The sequence below is a fragment of the Hyperoodon ampullatus genome (genome assembly GCF_949752795.1).
Source record: "Hyperoodon ampullatus genome assembly, chromosome: 4".
In the NCBI taxonomy this organism is placed as follows: domain Eukaryota; kingdom Metazoa; phylum Chordata; class Mammalia; order Artiodactyla; family Ziphiidae; genus Hyperoodon; species Hyperoodon ampullatus.
The window spans coordinates 29,576,278-29,584,330 of record NC_136917.1 but is presented as its reverse complement, the minus strand read 5'-3'; the positions used below and the strand labels follow the sequence as shown (position 1 = coordinate 29,584,330).

General features: G+C 49.2%; 1 pseudogene across 1 annotated transcript; it reads left to right on the top strand.

Moving 5' to 3' along the window:
• Positions 1-6,711: 6,711 nt before the first annotated feature.
• Positions 6,712-7,824, top strand: LOC307052635 (3-galactosyl-N-acetylglucosaminide 4-alpha-L-fucosyltransferase FUT3-like; annotated as a pseudogene). The gene has a single exon. The product of its transcript is annotated as a 3-galactosyl-N-acetylglucosaminide 4-alpha-L-fucosyltransferase FUT3-like (transcript).
• Positions 7,825-8,053: the final 229 nt, after the last annotated feature.

Here is an 8,053-nt window from a genome sequence, read left to right as displayed (position 1 = left end):
TGCTCTGTGGCATGTGGGATCTTCCTGGACCAGGGCTTGAACCCGTGTCCCCTGTGTTGGCAGGCAGACTCTCAACCACTGCGCCACCAGAGAACCCCCTGCCTGGGAAGCTCTTGCATCCTCCTTTTTACTTAGAGAATTCTTACGGGGCTTTAGCTCTCAGCTCACACATCCAGGAAGTCCAGACCAGGCCACAGCCTCCTTTTTTGCAATTTATAATTTATGTTTGTTTACAAGTTTCCTTATGGGTTATCTGTCTCACCCATTTTTTCACGCAATATCCCTGGGGCCCAACATGTAGCAGGTACACAAGAAACGTTTGCTGACTGAGACGGAAGAAGGGGGTGGGATCTGCTGGAAAGGAAAGTGAGAAGCTTGAAATTCTGGTCACCTGCCCCTCCCCATCCTCCATGGAACCCCTGGTGCCCCCACGGAAACCACTTTGAGAACCAGTGGTTTGGGTCAGCCCTTTTCCCTTTATGGATGGGTCAACTTTACACCCAAAGCCATGCGTGCTTCGAGGCCACAGGGGAGGCCAGGGTGGTGACTCTAGTCCCCAACTTCCTCCACCCCCTCCCTCATCAGATCTTATGGTGGAGATTAGCAGAGTCCCACCTTTGCTTTTATTTATTTTTTATTTTTTATTTTTTTTTAAGAAGATGTTGGGCGTAGGATTTATTAATTAATCTATTTATTTTTGCTGTGTTGGGTCTTTGTTTCTGTGCAAGGGCTTTCTCTAGTTGCGGCGAGCGGGGGCCACTCTTCATTGCGGTGCGCGGGCCTCTCACTATCGCGGCCTCTCTTGTTGCGGAGCACAGGCTCCAGACGCGCAGGCTCAGTAGTTGTGGCTCACGGGCCTAGTTGCTCCGCGCCATGTGGGATGTGGGATCCTCCCAGACCAGGGCTCGAACCCGTGTCCCCTGCATTAGTAGGCAGATTCTCAACCACTGCGCCACCAGGGAAGCCCACCACCTTTGCTTTTAGATGATGACCCGGCTCATGGGGCAGGACACCCTGTGTCATCTGATGGCAGTTGTGGTGGTGTTGGGCTGAGCTGTGCTGCGTCTATAAATAAGTCCATCTCCTTCTCCTCCCTGGTGTTGCCTCATCCACACCCTGGGTGACAAGCTGTGACTCGGCCCTAAACTTCCTGGTCAGCTGCTTGCCGTCCTGCACAGTGTCCATCCAGGTAAGGCCTCCTGGGGAAAATGTCCCCTCTCCCAGGAGGCATCGTTGCCCCCTGGGAAGGCCCTTCAGGCTGCTCTCCCCAGGGTCTTTCTGGGTACCAGGTGCGCCAGAGGTGTAGCAGGTGTGGGAAGTTCTGATTGATTTGCCAAACCAGGAGGAGCAGCATTTCTCTCCCTGTCTGTCTGTCTCTCTCTCTCTGGCAAAGCTCTGGATTAGAACCCCCGCTGCTTCCTGGCCCGCCCCCATCAGCAACACAGAGCCCTTCCTCCTTCCCACCCTGTCCTGTGGGAAGAGGACCTGAGGTGCGGTGGAGCAGGGGGAACTTTGTTTTGTTTTTCTGATCTTTGCGGTGTCCCACCATCATGGCGTTTTTCAGTTCCTTTCTAGGAAAAAAAATATCTCCAGTTCCACTTGGGTGGGATCTCAGCCCCCGGCCTCCCACAGCCCCCGGCCTCCCACAGCCCCGTTCCTGGATCCTCGCTTCTCAAGGTCCCTGCCAAGGGCCTCCATGCCTCCTAGGAGGAGCCACCATAAACCCAGGACAAACAAACTATATCCATCTTAAGTACATTTCCACATATTAACCTTCTGTGCACGGCCAAAATCCCTGGCGGCGCAAAGTAGCTTGTGGTCAGAGTTCAGCCTCCATCCCACTCCTGCTTGGGGCTGTCTCCCCAAAGGCCTGTCTTTTGGGTCTCTTTCCAGAAACTTTGGCATGAACGTGTAATTCCAAATCGCGCTCCCTTTATATCACACAAGGCCACCTGCCAGCTTCTCCCTCTGCATTCGGGGGGTTACGCCAGCTCTGCCCAGTAGAAGGAGCCCGCCAGCCATCAGGGTCTTTTTATTTTTTATTTTTATTTCTTTATTTAAATTTTTATTTATTTAATTTATTTATTTTTGGCTCTGTTGGGTCTTCGTTGCTGCACACAGGCTTTCTCTAGTTACGGCGAGCGGGGGCTACTCCTTGTTGAGGTGCGCGGGCTTCTCGTTGCGGTGGCTTCTTTTGTTTTGGAGCATGGGCTCTAGGCGCGGGGGCTTCAGTAGTTGTGGCGCGCAGGTTCAGTAGTTGTGGCTTGCGGGCTCTAGAACGCAGGCTCAGTAGTTGTGGTGCACGGGCTTAGTTGCTCCGCGGCATGTGGGATCTTCCCAGACCAGGGCTCGAACCCATGTCCCCTGCATTGGCAGGTGGATGCTTAACCACTGCGCCACCAGGGAAGCCCTATTTTTAATTTTTTAATTTTTTTTTTTTTTTTTTTTTGCGGTGCGCGGACCTCGCACTGTTGTGGCCTCTCCCGTTGCGGAGCACACGCTCCGGACGCGCAGGCTCAGTGGCCATGGCTCACGGGCCCAGCCGCTCCGCGGCATGTGGGATCTCCCGGACCGGGGCACGAACCTGTGTCCCCTGCATCGGCAGGCGGACTCTCAACCACTGCGCCACCAGGGAAGCCCTATTTTTTAATTTTATTTTTTGGCCACGCCATGCAGCATGCAGAAGCTTAGTTCCCCAACCAGGGATTGAACCTGTGCCTGGGGCGGGGAGTCTTAACCACTGGACTGCCAGGGAAGTCCCACATTATTTTTTAAACTGTGGCAGAATATATGACACAAAATTTGACATTTTAACCATTTTTAAGGGTGCAGTTCAGTAGCATTAAGTATATTCCCAATGGTGTGCAACCACCGCCAGTATTTCCAAAAATTTTTCATCACCCCAAATAGAAACTTTATATCCAGTAAGCAAAAACTCATTCTCCTTACAACCCTCCCAGCCCCTGGTAACCGCCAATCTATTGTCTGTCACTATGAATTTACCTATTCTAGATATTTCATAGAAGCAGGATAATATAATATGTGTCCTTTTGCATCTGGCTTATTTTACTGAGCCTCATGTCCTCAAGGTTCATCCATGGTATAGCGTGTGTCAGAATCTCTTTCCTTCTTAAGGCTGAATAATGTTCCATTGTATGGATGGACCACATTTGTTTATACACTCATCCTTTGATGGACATCTGGGTTGTTTCCAACTTTTGGCTATTGTGAATCACGTTTCTATGAGCATGGATATACAAATATCTCTTAGACTCCCTGCTTTTCAGTTCCTTTGGGTAGATATCTAGGAGTGGAATTGCTGGGTGATATGGAATTATGTGTTTAGCCTTCTGAGGAACCGCCAAACTGATTTCTGCCACATATGTAATTTTCAACTTTTTACCAGACACATTAAAAAGAATAGAAAGGTACCAGTAAAATTAATTTTAATGCTATATCTTATTTCACCCCATACATCCAAAGCATTATCTCAATATGTAATCGACATAGAAAATTACTAATGAGATATTTTACATAGGATATTTTACATTCTTTCTTTCATATGAAATCTTGGCAATCTGGCATGTATTTTACACTTGAAGCCCGTTTCTATTTGGATGCTAAATTTTCAACGGCTGGAGTGAAAGGGGTAGTGTTTAATAAAAAAAATTTTTTTTGTTTTATGTTGTTCAGTTTTTAAATTTACATTTGAAATTTACTGACTTTCACAATTTCTGTTCCTCTGTTGCATTAAACACATGGGGCTAGTGGCCCCCATATTGGATGGTGCAGATTTAGACCCAGCTACTTAATTCTGGAACCTGTTTTGTATCAGGCAGGCATGGATTTACCATGAAGTGGATGAAGCTTAAGCTTCAGGGACCCCTAAATAAAGTTTACTTTCTGTATCTAAGTCTGGACTCAATTTTGTTTGCCGTTTCTTAGAGAGGCTCCCAAAATATGGAAGTTCAGCTTCCAGAAAACCTGGATCCACCCTGCAGAGCTGTGCCAATACAGTGGCTTTATTCATTTTTTAAAATTTTATGTTAATTTTTTTTTTTTTTTCGGTACGCAGGCCTCTCACTGTTGCGGCCTCTCCCGCTGCGGAGTACAGGCTCCGGATGCACAGGCTCAGCAGCCATGGCTCACGGGCCCAGCTGCTCCACGGCATGTGGGATCCTCCTGGACCGGGGCACGAACCCGTGTCCCCTGCATCGGCAGGTGGACTCTCAACCACTGCGCCACCAGGGAAGCCCTAAATTTTATGTTAATTTTATTGGAGTATAGTTGATTTGCAAAGTTGTGTTAGTTTCAGGTGTACAGCAAAGTAATTCAGTTATACATACACATATATTCATTCTTTTTCAGATTCTACTCTCATATAGGTTATCACAGAATATTGAGTAGAGTTCCCTGTGCTATACAGTAGGTCTTTGTTTGTTATCTATCTCATATATAGTAGTGTGTGTATGTTCATCCCAAGCTCCTGATTTATCCCTCCCCACCATGTTTCCCCTTTGGTAACCAGAAGTTTGTTTTCAGTATCTGTAAGTCTATTTCTATTTTGTAAATATGTTCATCTGTATCATTTTTAATTAGATTACACATATGAGTGATATCACATGATATTTGTCTTTCGCTTTCTGACTTACTTCACTTAGTATGATAATTTCTGGGTCCATCCATGTTGCTGCAAATGACATTATTTCATTCTTTTGTATGGCTGAGTAATATTCCATTGTATATGTGTACCACATCTTCTTCATCCATTCCTCTGTGAATGGCTATTTAGGTTGGTTCCATGTCTTGGCTATTGTAAATAGTACTGCAATGAACACTGGGGTGCGTGTATCTTTTCAGATTATGGTTTTCTCCTGATATATGCCCAGAAGAGGGATTGCTGGATCATATGTTAGTTCTATTTTAAGTTTTTTCAGACAAAGATACCCCAATACCAAAACCAGGCTTTATTCATTTTTCATAACTGCATAGTATTCCGTTGTCAGAAGGGACCCTAATTCGACCAGTCCCACATCGATGGACAGGTAGCTTATCCAAAACGCCCTTGTTTTGTTGGCATGTCTGTGGGTATTTGCACCAATCCCTCTGGCCAGAGGGTGAGTGCATTTCAAATAATGAGTCATTATCCCTCATTTCCCTTTCTTAGAAATTCTGGAGCAGCACATGCTGTCCAGTAGAAACAGAACACAAGCCACATGTGTAATTAATATTTTTCTAGTAGCCACCGACTTTAAAAATGTAAAAGACGCAGGTGAAATTAATTTTAATAATATGCTTTCTTTAACCCAACAGATCCAAACTAGTATTATTTAAATGTGTAATGAACAGAGGAAGTATTGAGATAATTTTACTGTCTCGTTCTCATCCGAAGTCTTAGAAACCAGGGTGTATTTTACACCCCCAGCACACCTAATTCGGACACTCAGTTTTCGTCGTAGATCCTTGATCTGTAATTAGACTCCATAAAAATGTCTCGTTGGAGCAGATTTGCCCTTCCAGGAGGTTCCAAATGTACTGTCAAGTTTTTCAGTCATTGAATTGGCTATCAGAGGCTGTTTTTGGCTTTGCCTTTACTTTTTATCTTGAAGTTGTCTTCGATTTACAGAAGAGAGAACCTTTTAAAATTTTAATTTAGCATTAAAAACTCTGTCCAACACAACAGCTGCATTTCAAGGACTCAAGAGCCACAGGGGTGCACGCGATGGTGCAGATACAGAACATTTCCACGATAGCAGAAAGTTCTAGTGGACAGTGCCAGGCTGTAGATCAGAGAGCTCCACCTGCAAAGAGGGAGAGGAGTTTGGAATTACATTAAGAGGAGAGAGTTTGGATTCTGGATCATAAGGGCTCTAGCTGTGTGTATTTGGGCAAGAGACATATCTATCACTCAGAACCTCCGTTTTCTTATCTGTAAAATGGGTGGCTCCGGGGCCGCAGGAAGTGGAGAGGGGCAGGACCGAAGTCCTAGATTCCGCTCTGGTGGTTGGGCTTTGGAGTCTGGGAGGACTTTGTGACCGCCTGCAGGGACGGAAAGGACCGGGGAGTGGAAAGACATTGGTCAGGCCAAGAGGCCACCCAGGATCCCCCAGTGCGGGACCAGGGGGGCCATCTTTGGATGCTTATTCCCTGAGCACTTCCTGTGCTCTCCCCATAAACTTGTCAGGCTCTCCGTCACCTCCGGACCTTTGCGTTGGCTGTTTCGTCCACCAGGAATGCCCTTTCCCCCAACTCCTACACTACCTGGTGAGCCATCAGATAACCTTCCAACGTAATCACATTGTACCGCTCCCAGACAGAGCCCTGGCTCCAAGCCTTAGCTCCAGGGCACTGGGGAGCATCTTGTAACCAGCTCTGTCTTCTCCCTAGGCTGGGAAAGACTCTGGGAAAGCTGGGAAAGGGCAGGGTCAAGGTCAAGGTGGGACCCGAGAGCCATCGGGACATATCCCAGGTCCAGAGATCATGTGGCCTAGTGGGTAGCAATGAGTGGACTCTGAAGCTAGATGCTTTTCGTTGGAATTCCAGTTCTGCCATTTTCTTGTATTGAGTCCTTGGCCTCAGTTTTCTCGTCTGTAAAATAGGGATAAGAACAGTGCCTCCTACCTCAGGACTCATAAAGATGAACTTGGGTAACCTGCATCTGCCCTCTAGGCATGTGTTATTATTTTTGTTAGCAGTAATACTGTGTTCACTGTCCCCTCCTCCCAGCTCCTCTCTGACCCATGGATCCACCTGGCTAGGCCAAGATAAAATGTTCCTGGCACTGTCTCCCCGGGCTGTTGCTACAGCTGCTTTTGGCTCCGTGCTTCTTCTCCTACCTGCGTGTGTCCCGAGACAAGCCCACATGGGTCCCCGAATTGGGGGCCCCCTCCCAGGCCACTGCAGGGCCCTCCACCCACCTGCCCCTGCGTCTCCTGCTGTGGACGTGGCCATTCAACACCCCGGTGTTTCTGTCCCGCTGCTCGGAGATGTGGCCCGGCACAGCCAACTGCCACCTGACCGTCAACCGCAGTGAGTACCCTCGGGCGGATGCGGTCCTTGTGCATCACTGAAAGGTCAGCTCCAGGCCCAAGGCACAGCTCACTCCTTCCCTGCGGCCCCCCAGCCAGCGCTGGGTCTGGTTCAGCATGGAATCGCCCAGCAACTGCCCCAAACTGAAGGCCCTGGATGGCTACTTCATCCTCACTGTGTCCTACCGCCAGGACTCAGATATCTTCACGCCATACAGCTAGCTCGAGCCATGGCCTGGCCAGCCTGTGGACACACTGGTGAACGTCTCGGCCAAGACCAAGCTGGTGGCCTGGGTGGTGGCCAGCTGGAGGGCGGACTCAGTCAGGGTGCAGTATGATCAGAAGCTGCAACCTCACCTCCAAATGGATGTGTATGGACGCTCCCACATGCCACTGCCCCAGGAGGTCATGACTGAGAGGCTGTCCCAGTACAAGTTTTACCTGGCTTTCGAGAACTCCTTGCACCCTGAAATATATCACAGAGAAGCTGTGGAAGAACGCCCAGCAGGCCTGGGCCGTGCCAGTGGTGCTGGGCCCCAGCAGGAGGAACTATGAACAGTTCCTGCCACCCGAAGCCTTTATCCACATTGAAGACTTTCAGAGCCCCAAGGACTTGGCCCAGTATCTGCTGGCGCTGGACAAGGACCACACCCGCTACCTGAGCTGCTTCCGCTGGCGGGAGACGCTGCGGCCCAGGTCCTTCAGCTGGGGCTTGATGTTCTGTAAGGCCTGCTGGCAGCTGCAGCAGGATCCCAACTACCAGATGGTGACCAGTATCACGTCTTGGTTCACGTGAGCCAGCCAGCCTGGGGCCTGGGCTGCTGGGCATCTGGGGACCTTGGTGGCTGGAGCTCTCCCTTACCTGGGGCTTCCCCTACCGGGCACCTCTGCTGCCAGGAATGTTGCTTCCGTGGGACCTCGCTTGCTAGGAGCTTCACCTGCTGGGGACGGGGCGGTCACCTACCAGGGGCTGTGGCTGCTGGGCACCCACCAAGACACTCACCCCCTGGGGAACTGGGCTGGGT